Source organism: Aphelocoma coerulescens, chromosome 3, assembly GCF_041296385.1.
Source record: "Aphelocoma coerulescens isolate FSJ_1873_10779 chromosome 3, UR_Acoe_1.0, whole genome shotgun sequence".
Classification (NCBI taxonomy): Eukaryota; Metazoa; Chordata; class Aves; order Passeriformes; family Corvidae; genus Aphelocoma; species Aphelocoma coerulescens.
The window spans coordinates 89,796,302-89,815,063 of NC_091016.1; positions in this window are offsets into that span (position 1 = coordinate 89,796,302).

The following is an 18,762-nucleotide window of genomic DNA, read 5'->3' on the forward strand; positions in this document are numbered from 1 at the left end:
AAAGGTCTCGTGTACACACAAAAGAAAATCAAGTGACCTAGTCAGAAATGAAATTACTTTCCAACATAAACAAAACCAAATATCCAGTATTTTTGCAGTTATGACAAACTAATTTGGGATTTAACGGTTTTACCCTTGCTTTGAATTAGTAATTTTTTCTTTTATTTTTTTGTTAAGTGAAAGAAAAATGCCAAATGCTGTCAGACTACGAAACCTTTTGGTATGAGATTTCTCTGTTAGATGGTGTTTCCTACACTGATCTTATGCTGCCAACAACTCAAATACCTTTTAATGTGATCTGGTTTTTAATGTATAGCACTGCCTGCGTTCCATATGTTTACCATTATCCATAGGCTCATCAGTCCCCTTTATTTTCAATAGCGGCTGTTGTGGAAGGAGGCCAGATTGTGCAGCAACACAGTTCCGGTAGTGAAATTAGCAACTGAACAATATTCCCAGAGAAGTAGTCCTGTTCACTGCTGGCCGTAAGCCTGCTTCTGACACAAAAGAAATGTCCATAGGAAAGAAGTTGTATGTGCAGGTATGTTTGAAAGAGCACATAATTTACATGTAATTTATGCATGCATACCATAGCATGTTCTGCACACATTCACAGAGAACGCCTCATGTGCAGCTCAGATCTTCACCAAGCTGGGTAACCATTGGGGATTCCATTTTACAGTGTAAGAAATTGAGGTACTGAGGTGCAGGAGTGCCAAGTAACTTTCCAGAGTTGCACTATGAGTCTGAGCCAAGCTAGAAGCAGAACGTAAGGCTGCAACTCTGCAGTGTCTTGTCCCCAGTGGCAGTAATGGCCGGAGGTATTGCTGTTTCATTCCATCCCCTGCTCTTCTCCTGGTTTCCAAGCTGCAGTACAGTGCCCCTGCAGCTTTGCCAGGACAGCTGTTTGTGGAGAAAAGGCTGTGAAACATGTCAGGAGAACGGTTTTAAGAAAAAACTTTTAATTCTTTTTTTTTTTTTTTTTTTTTTCAGGAAAAGAAGGGATTTTGCAAATCCAGACCCCTCACCTGATTTTGCGTTACTGCAAGAACTGTTTTGTCAGCATAATCTGAAAGCAGAGGGAGGCAACAGGCAGGACAGGATGAACAGACAGGGATGCCATAAGCCATCATTAGCACATCTATGGCCAAAGCTATCCATACATGCTGATGACATCCATGTGGTACTCTGCAGAAGGAGGCAGTAAATTGTCATGTGCCTTTCACTTACCTCACTTCAAATTCCCTGTCTGCTCTCTAACATACTCGTCTTGTACTCCACTTTTTCTTAATGAACTATTACCAAAAAAACCCTTAAACTACTCCTATTCCCTGAACATGGAATATTTATCCTCTGCTTGCCCTATGCTTGGTGTTTGCATAAGAAATATTTAGACATAGAATGCTGGTACTTAGAGATAAAACTTAAGAGTTTTCTCAGCAGGAAAAAAGTATCTGAGGCATAAATGGTAGTCCCTGGCTTTGCAGGAAAATGACACTACTTAGATGCACAGAAGAGACAGTGTTTTTTCTCTTTAAGAAATTGATTGAAGGTCACTTTTGCAGGCCTTACCCAGCTGCAAGTTTTAGTTCATTCATCCCTTCATTCCCTCCACCCCAGGCGAACTGCAAACAACATTTCAGAATTGCTGAGGCCTGTGATTTTGCAGGGGAGGAAGGAAGAAAGCCCAGTAGATAGGCCATGTATCTTGGGACATGGTTGAAGGTAAGCTCAAGACACCAAATAGCACTCACATACAAGCTGGCCCACCATATACAGCCCACAAGCAAACATACCCCAGCTTTTATTGCCTTCACTAGTGCTTTCTAACCTCATGGCATCACAGGGAATTTTTTGGGCACAGAGAGCTGGTGCCCTGATGGGGAGGTTGCCTCACCCCAGGCTGGTGCCAGAGGGCAGAAAAGCATGCGTCTGAGATGGCTCCCGGATGTGCCCCATGGCCAGACTGAACCTGGATGCTGTGAGGTGGAGTGGTCGTGTGGCCTCCAGCCCACAGCCCTGGTGCAAGGGACTGCCTTGAGATCCCACTAACACAGGAGCAAGCAAGCTCAGAGTTGCTCTGCTCTCCATCTCCCTGCCACTCCCATGCTCCCCAACAGGCACATGGCCTCCACCACCTCCTGCAGCTCAGGAGTCCCCTAAAGCTTAAGGTACTTTCCCACCTCTAGATACTTCAATAACTGGGGAGGGACTCCAGTATAAGCCTACTGTAATCTCTGTGCTTTACTCTAGATCATCATATCATCACTTTTCTGGAGCAGAACAAAAATAGATTATCTACCACTACCTTTTCAAAGATGTGGTTTGAGTTGTTTTGCTTCTTTTCATTTTCTTCACTGGCTGGATCTTTCTTTATTTCATTAAGATTGAATTTCCCTAAGTCCCCATCATATTCCTACATACTTTTGTCTTTTCCTACTTAGCTTACCTGGGCAGCTAAACCCATAGTATGGTAGAGAAAGATGGTTTTAAGATGTGCTGGCTCCTCCTGTGCTCGTCATTTGGAGCTTGGAGCATGTACAGAGCAAACTTCTGCCAGCTTACATGGTTCTGCTTGTTTTCTGAGTAACACGGTTATCATATGGGCTTTTATTACTTTTTCTCCATGGCTCACCTGAGACAAGCCTATCTTCTGCCTCCCAGCAATGCAAGGAATGCTCCTCCTGCTTTTCTGCATTCATACTCAATATTTCGACCTGGAGTTATGAACATAATGTTGATATTTCCCAGGAAATCAGCCTGAAGGATCATGACTGGTTCCATCTGGCCTTGAAATCGAGGCAAATATTGAAGTTTTTCTTAGGTGAGTATAGCCAAGTTGTCTGTTCTGTCTGCCTCTCTTTTTTTCTCCTTTCTAGTGCAGAAATTGGGTAATTTAACTTTATTCATCAAGCATTTAAAACAAATTTCCATTAAATGTATGTTCCACACATATTTAGCATGTAGAGAATATATACTTGGAGGTGTAAATATAGTTTTACATGTGTGTGTCAATATGAATGCATTTAAATACATAGCAGGCTAAATTATGATTTAATATAGGTCTGTGTATACAAGCCAGGATCCTGAAGTTCCTTGACAGGTGAAACCAAACAAAGAACATTCTTATCTTTCCTGTAGGTAAGGACGAGTGAAGGCTGCTTGCAGATACCACAGAGACTTGATACTCTAAATAGAGTGCTCTGACAACTTTTCAGCTTTCCCAGTTTCATGTAGCTTTTAAACATGCAAACACTGCAACCATACCAAGATCCAAGACTTGAAGAACTGATGGAAAAGGAGGGTGCACATGAGCCAATGGAAGTCCCATTTCATTCCTTTCCCACAAGTTCACACTAATCATGCTATGTCACTGCATCATCTCATGTCTCCTCAAGAGTGTGAAATAAAAGGGGCTGGAGCTGGGTGAAGAATGTGTGGAAATAGGAAATGAAGCAGAGCAGAGAAGAGGTTTTTGTTACACTGTGTCCACCTTAGTCCTGCTCTGTGTGGTTGAAGTCTGAGTGCTCCCACTGATGCAGAGCTTTCCCCACCTACTCTGTCTTTTTAATCTCTTCTTGTAGGCACAGCTGAGCAGTCTCAGCTCCCCAACACCAAGAAGAAAAATCTGAAGAGAGAAATTTTCATCCTTCAGGATTCTGGAAAAAAAATTCCAGAATTTAGTAGAAAAAATAAAATGGATGGAAATCTTCAGTATCTGCCATACTTGACCTGATCAAAGAAACTCCATGCAAATTAAGACAGTAAGTGACATGGCAGAAATGTGACTTGACTTCCTGAGTACTTTGGATGTGTCTCTACTTTTGTACGCAGAAGTCATGTGAGTGTGACACGCTGGGAGGTGATCTGAACACTAACTTGATGTTCCAGCTGGTTTCAAATGCACTCAGCTGGGTGTGTTTGGTGGAAATGTGACCTTTGGCGTACATTCACCCTTTTTCCCTTGCTCCAAGTGCTGCTGCTGTGTTTGCTCATATGTGGTTGTAGTCGTGGTGCTTCTGTTAAACACAGAGAAAGTAATAGAAGTAACCCCTTTGTGGAGAAAATCTGAATTTCTGGATGCAGAGGATGAATTTATTTTTATCTCCAGATGCTGTTCCAGTGATGATAGCAGTGGCTTTGCACTGGGCTGTATATATATAATACAGAATACAGCTGTGGTGGACAGAGAGAACTTCTACTTAAAAGGGAACAGATCCCTGGCATCCTTAGAGACCTAGAGTTCCCACGTATTGTATCTACCAACCAGGGCAGGGCTGCTGTAAGGTCTCCTTGGAACCTTCTCTTCTCCAGGCTGGATAACCCCAGCTCTCTCAGCCTGTTCATAGCACAGGTGCTCCAGTCCTCTGATCATCCTCATGGCCACTCCTCTGGACTTCGTCCAACAGGTCCACATCCTTCTTATGCTGAGGCTCCAGAGATGGATGTATTACTCAAAAGAGCAGAGTAGAGGGGCAGAATCACCTCCCTCAGCCTGCTGACCACACTTCTTTTGATGCAGCCCAGGACATGTTTGGCTGTCTGGGCTGTGAGGGCACACATGATGAGCTTCTTATCAACCAACACCCACAAGTCCTTCTCATCAGGGCTGCTCTCAACCCATTTTCCATCCAGTCTACGTGTGTGCTTGGGATTGCCCTGACCCAGGTGCAGGACTTTTCACTTGGCTCTGTTGAACTTCATGAGGTTCACTCAGACCCACCTCTTAAGCCTGTCCAGGTCGCTCCAAACCTTCCCTCCAGTGTGTTGACTGCTCCTTGTAGCTTGGTGTCATTAGCAAACTTCCTGAGGGTGCCCTCAATCCCACTGTCCATGTCACCGAAAAAAGGCGTTAAACAGCACCTGTCTTGACACTGACCCCTGAGGAATGCCACTCATCTTTGGTGTCCACTTCTACACTGAACCATTGATCTAAACCTGTCTGGAACATTATATTCTTGAATCATGATTATATGATGAATATTTGATTTATGTTCACTGTATATTTGGGGAAAGTGTTACAAACTCAAAATAACATTTTAACTTATTGAAGACTTAAATAAGAGTGCCAGGAATTTGAAATATGACATAATGGTGGCTAACGGGAAAATTCAAAGACTTGAGACATTTCATAACATAAAGTACTGTGATTTTTAAGAAATGAATGGTCTGGGGAGCTTTGCTCAGAAAATTGGATTTTGTAGGACCTAATTAGCTGGGTTCATTCTCTTGAACACGACTAGTTCATTTCTTTTAATGAGGGCTTTGAGTTCCCTTGTGTATTCTGGGACTATTTGTTTATCCAGAGAGGCTCATGTGCTGGCATGAAGAGTTAGTTGCAATACAAATGGGCAAGTAAAGCAGTACACATTAATAATGCAGAATATAACCATCAGAGGGAAGTACTACTTGTTGCTCTGGCTTGAGCTTGTACTGGCAGGAAAAAAAACAATACCATAATTTTGAAAGGGCTGAAGTTGATGGATCCCATGGAAGGCATATGAAGAAGAATACATAGTGGAGAAGCTGAAGGAAGACAAGTGTACACGTGGATGAGATGGTGAAGAAAAGCAATCTGATATGGCCAAACGGTGCCTGGCTGAAGATGATGCAGAGCAAGACCTACGTTGTACAGCTTTTAAAGCTGAATTAATTTAGAAACAAATCCCAAGGGGATGCATGTATCTCAACAAAAAGCTAGATCAGTTCTTCAGATTGTATTTTTTTATGCAAGAAAGGAGGTAACATAGAAATTGCTATAATAAAGAGAAAATTATTAGATCTTGGATATTCTGAATGAGAGGACACTATGTGGGATGTTGTAGAGAGAGAAATGAGCAAGAAGTGACCAGAGACAGAGTGGGAAAAAAATGACAGTGCCTAAACCAGAAAATACATCATATAGCCACAGTAATATAAAAATTTAGAGCTACAGTTTCAGTAGAGTCACTCAGTTTTGTGAATTTGTTTCCATATTTTTCAGCATCAGAAATCTTATCCAAAGGGGTCTTCAGGAATTGCTGTATCTCTATGACAGCTAATTCTTGATTAAAGTGTAGGCTTTAGTGTGATATTGGGAACAGATGAAAGAGTCTAAATTCTAATTTTAGTTTCCAGTTTTACCTGAAGACTGACAGAGTCTAGATCCGCCCAAGCTTTTGAGAAAGGTTGTCCCACCTGAATATAGTGAAAAGAATGCAGCAATTGTCATTTGCACAAAGCATATGGTAGCTGAAAGGGAGAGGGAAAAGATTTTCTGTGTGTCTACACCCCCTAATGAGGTCTTTCCTAGTCCTTCCTAGTAGTCCCCAGATGGACAAATGTTTCATGGCTGCCCAGCAGAAACCCAAATTCTTAACTTCTATCCCTCACCCAAACACCCTGAGTTACTTCAAGATCCTGAAGTCAAAAAACTTGTCAGTCCTCCTACATCTATTCCCACCTTGATCCAGACAATGCATCAGATTCCCTCTGCTTACAGGACTCCTCCATGTCCTTTCAGTTCTGTGTTCCCTCCCATGCCCCCCAGACATCCCCCTTTCTCTGACTTCTCTCTACTGGCCTCATAATTCAGCACATCACATGTAGTTGTTACTTTAGGTTGTTTCCCTGGCCCCTCCAAAACTCAGAACTTTTCAGAGTCATGCCCTGACCTCATTATCATTCACACAGCTCACCAGCATCTCCAGCCAGCACCTTGCTGTGCAGCACCGCCAGCATCCTGCTGCCTCCCTCACAGATAACACCCCAAAATACAGGCTCTGTCCAAACCATCCTTTCAGTAAATAGTCCCCTGACCTCCAAGGGCAGAGAAGGAAGACATATCCAAAAGAAATGCCCCAAACCCACTGAATGTAGGGTCGTCCCAACCTTTGATTAAAAAATGTCTCCTTTGATTCTTAGTCATGACTAAGCCATAGCTTTCTTCTTTCTATAAAACTTAAGGCAGAAGAAACCACATAAGGATTCCCTTTGTTCTCAATGGTGCTCCAGTCCATTCAGACAGCTGCATGTGTCTTGCTCAAAGACTGATGCACTTCAGCCTTTGAGAAATTACTGCAAGCAGAGACCAGCATCGGTAAGGAGGTGCCTGTACTGTGAAGACATGACTAGGCAGGACATGTTCAAATATTCTAGTAGGAAAACCAGTATCACAAAGAAGAGAAAAAGACAATATATGTCTGGAAGTCCTACCAATCTGATAGAAATGAAAATCCTTTCTTCATCCTAGTGCATAGAGGAGCCCAACTCTGTGAGCTAAGCAGCCAAGCTTTTCCCAAATGCTTGCTACACCATTTTAGCATGCTGATCTGTTCTGTCCCAGCATGTCCCTTGCTAGCTTTGAACTCTGTCTGTGCTAACCAAATATTTGCCCAGGTTCCAAAATCCTTTCCTAAGCTCTGTGCTGTTGCAGCCCTGGAGCTGTCTGGTTGAGACTAACTCAGGATGACAAAGACAGGGTCACTACAGGGAAAGGCCAGACCCCTCACTTCTTCAGAGCATAAACAAAATTACAGCATTTCCAGTGTTCATCTAGATCTCATAACCTATCAGGAGGTATTTTGATGGCTGCTGCTCAGAAACATAAGATTCATGTAAATTTTGTCTTAATGAAGAATGGCAAAAGTGAGACTCCTTCCCCTCCTCACAGGGACAAAGAATGGCATGACCAGAGGAACCCACCAGCTCCTAGAGTTCAAGACCAACAAACACCAGGATCATGCAAGCCAGCTTCCTCCTTCCCTTTGCAAACCTTGGCCCAACTCCTTTTGCTCCCAGAGATGCCAGATGGTCATGCTTTTCAGAAACATACCTAAGCCTACTGAAGTCTGTGGTCTTCTGTGGTAAAGTGCTTGCATGTTTAATTACCATTAACACCTAGGAAATTGCTTCTTTTTGCAGGCTAGGCTGACTTAATCTCCTTGGTCCTGGATATTGTTACACTTTTATCAGCAAGTCTGAAAGTCCATTGTCCCAGAGGAGTGCACCTTTCATAGTCATTTACAGATCAAACCCCAGTCTTATGTAGCTGGTACCTGAGTCATTATTTTCTCCAAAACTAGGACTGTGTCATCAGACTGCTGGTGGAAGCTGATGGGAAGCCACCAAAGGGATTTGAATATAGAATGATGTGTATATGGTGGCCTGAGCCATAGAAATGGGATTTTCTGTGCCAACTGGAGCCTGTGTAACATCTATGCATCTAGCTCAAGACACATAAACCACAGTAAACCTTCTTGGGAGGATAGGGCTGAGCCCTGAAGGGAGTGCAGGCTTTGCTCTCACCTGGGAGGAAGGGATTATCTCCCTAGAAAGCAGGGGCTAACATTGACACTGCTCGGTCCAGGTCCAAAGCATCCAAAGAGTTCAAAAGAGTTCATATTCAGCTTCAATCCATCATTTCTCCTCCAGAAGGATGTCTGCACATTTTCATCTCTGTGCAAATGGACGACTCCCCTCATTAGGGTAGGCTGACCCTAAGGCTTGCCTACAGGAAGATGGAATGGAGTGCAGAGTCAAACTTTGTCTCCCCAAACTCTAGTTCCTTCAGGAGGAACTTTCTTCCTCAACATCAGCACAGCTGAGCTGAACATAAGCATGACCATCCCAAGAAGTGAGAGCAGGAACCTAAATGCAAAGGGCAATAGGGCAGAGAGAAGTTTGATGAGATTTCAGCACTGAGATGGTAAAAAAGGCCATTTAACCATGACCATTTAACGATATTAAGGAATAGCAAGTAAAAGAAAATACAGTCACAGAGAGAACCCCCAGGGACATCAACAGAGTGAGAGAGGAAGGAAGAAACCACAAAATAGCCTGAAGGCTGGGGGTGGCTGCTGACTGTTGAACTCTCTCAACAGTCTCTGAGTTAGGCTCCTGTGCAAAGATTGTAGTTTTAAAGTTAAAGGTCCTTTTCACTTCTAAACTTTCAAGGTTTTCCCATGGATCCAACCATGAAAAAGGGACTTGGTCCTTCTCTAGATGCAGGTGTACTGATTGTCATGACGAAAAATCAGTTCCTTAGTCCAAAAACCACTTATCTTGGGCAAGGATGTGAGCTAAGGAACAGAGAACAATGACTCCAAAATGTCTGGGATACCAAGAGAGAAACAGTTTAACAAAACACTTCAGTAAAAAAGAATTTAAAAAAACCCTCTTAGTAAACTAGATAATATAGAGAAAATATTTACTCTAGAAACTTATATTAATAAGCAGGAGATGTTTAGAATATGTGGTCACACAAGGAACTTACTATCTGCTAGACATGAGTGCTGAGGGATATGAGAAGATTAGCAAGGAAGCTTATTGTAACACATGTAATCTGTTTTTTATTTGAATTAAAATTGGGAGGTATGGGAAAATTAAAAAAAAAAAAAAGGCACAAATACAGTACTCATCCAAAACGGAAGAATGGCTTTGGCTACCATTGTCCCAGGGGAAAACATTGTAAATGGCTATAGATAATGGACTCCTGAGCAATACCAGAGCTCATTGTACACGACTTTTCCTAGATATGCTTGACCACTAGAGGAAAGAAAATTAGTAGCAATCATACTTGGAAATATGTGTTTGGCCCCTATGTTTTGCAAAGTAATAAAGCTGTCTTGGTCATGTCTAGTTCTCATGGAGGACTTGACAAAGAGCAGCTGATAAAGAAAAGGGAAAGTATAGAATATAAGAAAAGTGTCTAAGTGTTCAAATCAAAAGAACAAGATACTCTAGCTTAGCTTTTTTTTTACAGTTTATGTGTACATTCACAGCATACAAGGAAAGAAGTGCCAAGTAGTACAGTTTAGCATCAGCTGCAATGAACATGAAGATCCTATCAGGAATGATGATAGGCCCAGACCTGTTAAATATTTTTCTTCATGATTTAAGGGAGTGAGATACAAATATTTTATAAGAAAGGACTGAAAAGGTTATGACTGCATGAGGCTCTCTGCAGTATGGATGTAAAGAAAACAGGAGAAGAGAGCAGATGTTTGGAGGTCAACGAAATTTCTGGGAATCAGATATCTCTAGAGGTAGCCACCAGGCAAGGAAAACTGAGCTCCTGTTAATGACCTCCAAACATCTGCTCTGCTCCCTCCCCTCTTTAGTTTCTACTATGATTTGGAGGATGTCTTACACAACCATGATTTGTCGCCGACAGGTTAGGGGGTTTGGCTGACTTCCAGTCTCTGTTTGAAGTGGATGTTTCTGCTATGAAGTTTTTGCTGTATCCTTTGCAAGTGATTATCAATATTCAGTCTCATCTTTCTTGAAATAATACTGAATTGTGCTTCTGCCTCTGTTTCCTTCTCCTTATATTACGACTGTTTTTTGTAAAAAGTTTCATCTGGTGAAGGACTATCGTTCTGAGACAGCAGATTTGCTGTTACAAAGTAGACAAGCCATCTGTCCCAAGGTTGTTTCACAATGTTAACCACCAAAGCAAATTAGAATTTACCTCCAAGTGCTCTCTTGTACTGGTCAGACATCTGAACGTAATGAAGCTATACACCATGATGCCATATAAGGCCCAGTGTCTGCAGCCTTCTGTATCTTTGCTGCAGGAAAAAGGAAAAAATACTTCTAATTTGTCAATGTGTAAAATTAAATTTTGTACCGGTAGAGATGAGGAAACCAGTGAAAGGAAGGTGGTTTTTCTTTAGTGGGCTAGTAAAGCCTCAGTGGTCAAGGAATTGGCTCTGTGAAATATTGGAAGGGTTTGTTTGAATACAATGTCCCCAGGCTGGCTGGGAATGGGTGGGCAGTTTTGGTAAACTCATCTGGTTCTTTTGCAAGCTAAGAATTCCCCTCCTCCCCCCATCACTTTTATATATAAAAAAGAAAACAAATTGCTAGCCATGTCTGGTTTTAGCATATATTAGACTTTATATGACTATATGAGTAGGAAACTACATAGCAGTCAAATGGAGAAGATGAGATGTGAGGAGAATATCAAAATAAGGAAACAGGGAAGTAAAAAGCAGCAAGAAACAGCTCTTTAGAAGAGACAGTTACAGTAAACAGTTTGTTTCATGAGAGTAGAGCTCAACAAACTTGCTTTTCCCAAAAGTTTTGTCCTGTGCACCTTAACAGCTTTTCCAGCATCTTCAGCTTCCTATTGTCCCCTGCTATTCAATAGCCCTTCCATACCTACCTGGTCTCTAGGTGTTGTGGCTGGTCCAGTGCTGGCAGATCAGGCATCACATGGCTACCACAGGCTGATCTCTGTTTACATGTTTCTTGGTGGAGGTACTACATTCCTCTGTTTAGAAAGCTGTATTTGCACTGGTTTAAGGCACCCCATAACTCTGAGGCATTCAACCATCTCTTGACCTCCTCTAAAACTGGACTGCTCTTTTAGCAGGACTGATGGTTGTGGAGCTTCTGTCAATTGACAGACACAGGTAGATGCTGAGAATAATGTGCAGGTAGGCATGACATGCCAACACAAGAACATCTTGGGCAGTTCATTTAAATATGATGTTCAATATGATAATATATGCAGACAGAATTAGAGGAAGCAGAAAAGAAGATCCTTAGAACCAAATCTTCAGGAAACAAATTACATTTGCATTGTTACAGAGGTCAGCTAACAGCCAACAGAAAAAGATCAACTACTTCTAATGAGAAAACTAGGTTAGAGACTCATCCAACTCAATGCATAATAGGCTATTTAAAATGAGCAGTTGGGAAATACAGTTCCACAAAAAAACAAAAGACATCACATAAATAGCTGATAGCAAAGCTGATGATTAAATGTATGCTATAAACTGCTATATAGCAAAAGGCTGGTATTTAGGAGGACTTGGAAGGTCAAATGTGAAGGACTTAAACTGAATAGATGGAGGAAAAGACAGGGGACAACAACACTGGAAAAAAGTGTGGAAATGTTTTGCTGAAGGGTTAGGGTTTGGGCTGCCTTTTTCACAGCAGCAGGTGCACAGGGAAGAGACACTGAAGTTCTGCAGGACTTCATGTGTCCCAAGGTTTTAACATCCAATTTAAAACACTTCAAAGTATCATTAGTTGGCATACAGTTCATACTTAGCAAAAGAGGTGAGAAGAAGTGCAGGAATTTAAGGCGGTTGAAAGATACCACCTGTCTGTCTCCTTATAACTGCAGTTGCCCAAGCAAAATCTTGCTCCCCCCTTTGCTCACACAATTGAAGTTGAATTCTGCTTAAATCAGTCTCTGTGACTTTGCTTGGCAGAAAGTTCCTTTGCAACCAGAAAATGAGGGACGTTCACCACAGTGTAATGCTCGGTAGACTTTTATTTCTCCCCGTGCAAGTCCTTGAAAAGGAAAATTTTCTGTCTGAATTGTTACAGTTTAGGAGAATTTTGTTGATTTGAATGTAAGTGTATTTGAATGGGTCTTTGAAAGACCTGTTCTCTTAGCAGTGTCTTCTTTGGCATCATGGATTTTTGAACTGTTTTCAAACTGGATTTGAATGTTTCCAGCATTTAAGGTTATAACCTCAGTGAACAGTCAAACTTGAAGAGAGCACTCTTGCAGGAAGTTGGTATGGGAGTCCCTCACTAGAGGTTGGCCCTTCCATTTACTAGAGGAGGAACTTGCTTAGACTGGACAATTATGACACAGGCAGAATGAAGCCCATTATTAAAATGTGCAATAGTGTTGCTGAGGAAGGGATCCTGTTCTAGAAAATGCTGTCATTCACTACAAGGTGTTTAGAAAATATGGCACTGAAGGCACTAGGCAGTGTTGGGTTAAATAAAACCTATAAAACATAATGAAAGCCAAAGGCTTGTTTCTGAGAAAGAGATTCAGATCTCCTTGGCACTGGATCAGTCATCTTTCAATAAAATGTTTTAGGTGAAATATCATGCTACAGATTTGTTAAGAGAAGTGCCAAATTTGATAGGCTTGAAGGCTAGTAGTATGGCAAATTTCCTCTTCATCATTAACAATTCCAGGTCTTGCCAGGAATAACTGCTGTGCAAAGGGAGAACACTCTTCGATATGTTAAAATTAGCTAGAATAGAGTGTCTACTAATCAAATTTGTTCCTGAATTGCCAAATGATGTATAGTTGTTTGTATTGTAGATAACGCTCCAGTGGGGACTACGCTAAAATCCCTGAAAACTCATATTATGCAAGACCTCTGGCTGAACTTTAACTCTATGCTTAGAAGCGAGAGGTTGGTGCTATAAGCCACCCAGATCTCCATCAAATACTGTAAATTTAATTGTACACTTAGCTAACAAAGATCAACTTAGATTAAATGAGCAATAAATTCCCACCTCTACAAAATGAACAAAACGACATTTCAGAACAGCGTAATCTGCATTTGAGGCCACCCTCAGAGGTAATGATGGCAGAAAAGGGACAAAGTGATCATCTAAACATTGGTAGGATTCTAGTATTCTTTGCCTTTGCATGCAACAGATGTTTCTGTGAGCTGGTCAGTTGTATCATAGAAGCTATAAAATAAAGACAGAAGGCTTAACAAATAATTGGCACAGACCCAACACTTAAATCAGCTTCAAGTACTATGAGAAATTATGCTGCTTGGAGGGCAACTATAAGGAAAATCTTTTCGGATGGAGCATACCTATTGAGTTTTGGCTGATTGCTGTTTGAACTCCCCTTGCTTACAAGTACATTAGGGAGTATAAATTTCAAAAAAACACTGCACAGCATTGCTAAGGACTCTGCATGTATTTATACTGTCAGAATGTTTGAAGTTATAAGCCACATATGAGTTTCTAATTTCTTTCAATTTTTAATATCCCCCATTGGAAAATGTCAGTGCATCCATACATTGCACTTGTAGTGCCATTCCAAACCTCTGCAGTTCTCTGTAAGGGAGAGTTAGAGGCTGGAGCAAACATCTCCAGAGCTGAATGTTTGTACAAAACATCCTTTATCTTATTTGTTCTTTTCTGAGATGTACAAAGCCTCTTTGACTGTGCTGCTGTTCAGTCCTGGCTCATTTCTATTCTCAGACTGAACAAAGCAGACTCTTCAGATTAGAAGTTTCAGAGATTCCTGTCATGGAGACCTATATGAAGGGTTTCACAGTTGGATCTAAGCTGACTTGTACTGATTTCCTCCAGATGTCTGGTCATCTGGAGAAGGAGAAATATCAAAGGTCTCCCCATGCATTTCAAAATGTATCTTTTCCTTCTGCTGAAAGAGGCCCTAGTACCCAGTAATGCTGTTGTTGGGACTGTTTCAGGGGAAGCTTCTTTTGCTGTCTGAGGGAGTTATTCCTTCAAGGAGCTCGCTGATCTCATAATTTTAAATTATAAAGGTGACCTGGGGCTTAATGCCATGTCCATGTTCAGCCTCTCCCCAACACCCCACACTCAAGCTGATGCCACTTTTATGTTTGCATACAGCAGGCACCTCCTGAGGCCTCTCTCCATGCTCGCACTGGGGAATAGTCTTTAAACAGACAGAAAAAGAATGAACATTGGAATATGAACCCCATTATCAGAGAACCCCTATCAAATCTCCTGTCTGTCCATATCATGATTTTTTTCTCTCAATGAGAGCCATCAGTCTTCAGAATTGGGGTTTAACACAGCAGCAGTGGAGAGCTTCTATGTCCTGAAGACTACAGCCACTCTCTCCTGTAACAATATAAGCATCTCAAGGGCTTCCTTCCTGTGAACTGATCCTTTTATTCACTATTGCTTTTGTTCTTAACTATTTGCTGTAGTGTTTGCTATTAGATTTTACTGTTGATATTTTGCTTTTATTTTAAAGTGTCCAAGAACCATTAAGACAACTGCACTTTTCCAGGCCAACACAGCTACCAAAACCCAAAACAGCAGATGAAATAGCCCTTGTTGTCAAGAGATTCTGCTGTGGAAGTAGTTTACTGGGGGAGGTGAAAGCTAAACCTCCATTTAGCCACTTGACACCTTTAGAACATGTGCAAGATTTCTACTCTTTCAAAATTTGAACATATGAAAGTTCAAGCGTGTGGAAGACAAGGACAGAGGTGGGTGACAGACAACTGTAAAATAATTTCAGTCAAGACTTTTACCTGCAGCAAGGAAGAAAAAGAGCAAAAGACACCATGAGACATATTAATCACTGTCCCTTCATACCAGAAGATTCTGAGAGGCTACAGAGGTGGAGGATGAAAAGTTTAGAGCCGATAAATGGACAAGTGTCTTAGCTTGAATTTGGTTTAATGAGTGACTTAGGTATTTCCTTCCTTTTGGGTAAAAATAAAAAAAAATCTTCACTTTTTTCTTAATATGCAAATATGTTTCCTTATTAAACCCTAAATGAGGAAATGCAAGCCTTTCCTGGTGGTTGCGTAGAACCTCACGAAACACCACATGTGGGAGACAGAGGAGTAGAAACTCCTGCAATTAAAGGAGGCTTTGATTTACAACCTTGGAAGAGACTAGGTCTGGCTTAATTGACAAAGATTTGTGGACTTTAAGCAAAAGGATTACAAACTTGTGTTCCTATCATTATAAGTAAAATTGTACACTGGGTGTTTTGGTGAAGGGTTTTAAAATATAATAGTGTGATTTTATATAGTTTAAGTTAAGAATTTAGATGGTATAAGAGAGACATCTGTGTGTACGTGACATGAGAAGTTATTGGTCAAAACATAAGCTGCATTGCAGTGAGAAGTGCCACAGGTGATAGGTCATTAATCTAAAACAAAGTGTCGTTTTAAGTATCTATTGGATTAGGAAGTTATAAATTACGATGTAACCCTAAATCTTGTGACTAGTCGCCATTACTTGGAGGTGTTGTAAAAGCTCACGCCTCGACTGATGCGTTTGTTATTTTAAACAATAAATTCGTGTAGTTGCACAGTCCCATCCCTGAAAAGTTATTTTCCTCCGACACGTGAAGCGCGAGAAACGGACGGGGGGTGACCCGGCAAGGGCCCCGACAACCACAGATGATGATCTCTTTCTGAACCATTCTGATAATCATTTCTTCACCCACAAAAAGCACCAAAGTCACACAGTTTCATCAGAGAGCCATCTGCATAAGTGGGGTTGCCACATACTCCTAACTGGGTGAGGGACATCTGGCAATTCCTTCCCACATGCCATCCATGCCTGCACTGTGAGGCTGATGTGTTCATGATGCACAGGACAGTTGTCGGCACATGTAGGAATGCTGGCTCTTCTAGAGTCATTGGATTGATAATGTATCTACCACGGAACAGGTCAACACTTACACATTAGAAATGCCTGGTAATTCCTGATATTCAGCAGCTTGGGCAGTGCTGCTGCTATGACTAGCTGGAGACACTTCCAAAAATCCTCAATGTACACTGAAGTTGGTTTGCTTATACTTGGAGTCCATCCTGGGGAAGGGAAAAGTACAAACAGGGAAGGAAAAAAAGGGAAAATATGTGAGGAAACTTGGATTTCTCTAGCAGATCCCTTTGAGCTAAAAACCTGATTCCACAAGAAACAGTGTGGCAGAACTGCAAACACTCTTGGTAAAGTCAGGATTTAACCTCTGGCACTTACTTTCTAGTTCTCATCTCTTAGTTGTAGAATATGCTTACAGCACTTGCAACTGGAGCAAGCAAAACTGAAAGGGACATGGCTGTTGGGACAGCAAGAATGAGAATTTCCTGGTCCATCATATACACACACCTGAACATGGCACATGGAAGCTCATGTGCCACTGCAGCATATTTCAAAAGCTTAGAGAAGTTCCCCAAAAGCAGGGTGATGGTAAGTGCAATGGTTGCTAACACCTCCATATAATTCTGTTCTGTAATTCAACAGGATCATGGATGATAAGGCCAGAAAAAATTGTTTCATCCACAGGTTCCATGTTCTTCTGCATAACATCTGACACAGAGCTTCAAATTCAGCCCTGACATAACTGACTGAAGTAACTGGATGGGTCAGCAGTGTGGCTTCTACAAATTCATTGGAGACTTCTTGTTACCACAGCAAAAGGATGGTAAGATTAAACCAACAGTGTGGTGGCACTTGTAGTGTGGGTTAAGAATCCTCACTGTGGGTCCAAAAGTATGTGACAAGCCTGGCTACCAATTGATAACCAAGGCCACCACCAGTCGTTCCTGCTCTAAATTAGTTCCTGCTCATCAGGTTTGGGAAATCAAAGACAGTGGCATGGGATATAGTGGCCATGGTAGTGTCCTGTTGGCCACAGAAAACAGGTTCCAGCCTGACCTGTCGGGACAGGCAGTCCCAGATTGTTCCTGAATTCTGGGTAGGGGAAGCTGATTTCCAACATTTCTAAAATGCCTTAAATACCAGGTATGTGATATGCTACAACTGCATCATATTTATCAGAACATCAATGCAAAATGCTTTAGTGCTGCACCATCAAAGAGTTTTAGCCGTTCTCAAACTCAAAAAATTTGTATTTATGCCCTGAAATAAACAAGAAAATATTTTGAAAGAAAGGGTATGTTAAATTTTATCATCTCCTTATGATTCTTGCATTGATCCATTCTTCCTTTGCTCTATGAGTATACAATATTGAGTATATTATTTTCCTACAAATGCCTGGAAAAGGAGGAGTTAATGCATCATGGAAAATAACTTTGTGTGAAAGACATTTATTTTTATGAATCTGGCTCTAAAATTCTCTCTCTAGTTTAAAAAGTACTATCACAGCCAGATTGTGCATCAAAAAGATCCCACTTAGCAGAATATATGATCTCAAAAATGAATATCTGTTAGATTGTTCATACAGAGTGCTTTGAGAAATCATTTCTCACAGATGGAAAGCTATAAAAATGGTGTTCTGCTATCTCGTAGTTCGAACCACAATCTCAGAACATATGAAATATCGATATTGAATCAAGCTGTACCTGGTTCCTCTTGAATTAATTTTTCCAAGTTCTTGACCTCTGTTCTAGCATTGTTTCATTTTAAGCTGGAGTCCAATGGAAAGAAAAAAACCCAAATCCAATACAAAACACACACAAAAAGCCCCCATCCTCAACCTTTTCTCCATGAGCAGAGGCAAATCAGGAATGACATACTGTTTTCTAATGAGCCTATTTGATATTATATACTGCCTTTGAAGAGTGTAGTTGTAATAAAGTAAAATGGCATTAACGGGTCACACACATGAACATTTACTTGGTGTGAAGTGTTTTCACTGCTCTCCCTAGAGAACAGATATGTCTTGACAAAGAGAGATGGCATAGAGAGCACTGCTGACATTTTTGGGTGATGGAATAATGAAAATAAATGTTCCTTACTGCTGACTTTTTCTGGAGATGATTCTCTACTGACAGAAATATTCTCAGTGAAAAATTCTAACATCATCAGTAGAGAAGTCTGTCTGTGAATAGCAGATTTTTCTCTTGGAATCTTCTCTCTTCATTCAGCAGTTCAGCCCTGGCTCTGTTTTCAGAGTGTACTGCAAGGATGCTTTCAAGCACATTACCTTTAAATAACTACTTAGGCTACACCAAAAGTACCAGTACCATTTCCTGGAAAGTTTCAGTGCTCTCTCCAGGTGTTCCTAACTTTCTTAATAACAGTAATTCACAGTGTCAGGGTCCCATTAGTTACCAGATGGATCATTTAAACACTCACAGAAGGCATCCAGCATCTGCCCCACTGGTCTGTGTTTCCCGATCAGAGTCTGCTGCCTCACGCCTTTTGATCTTGAGCTGCAGTTTGACTGGGAGTTCTTGTGAACAACAGCATAAATGCTGACACCTAACACCTCAAAGTCCACTCTTAAGCTAACAGAGGCCCTGGAGAAACAGCTGGAGAAACGTAGCATCAGCGGTCAGAAAATTCTGCTTTTTACCACAG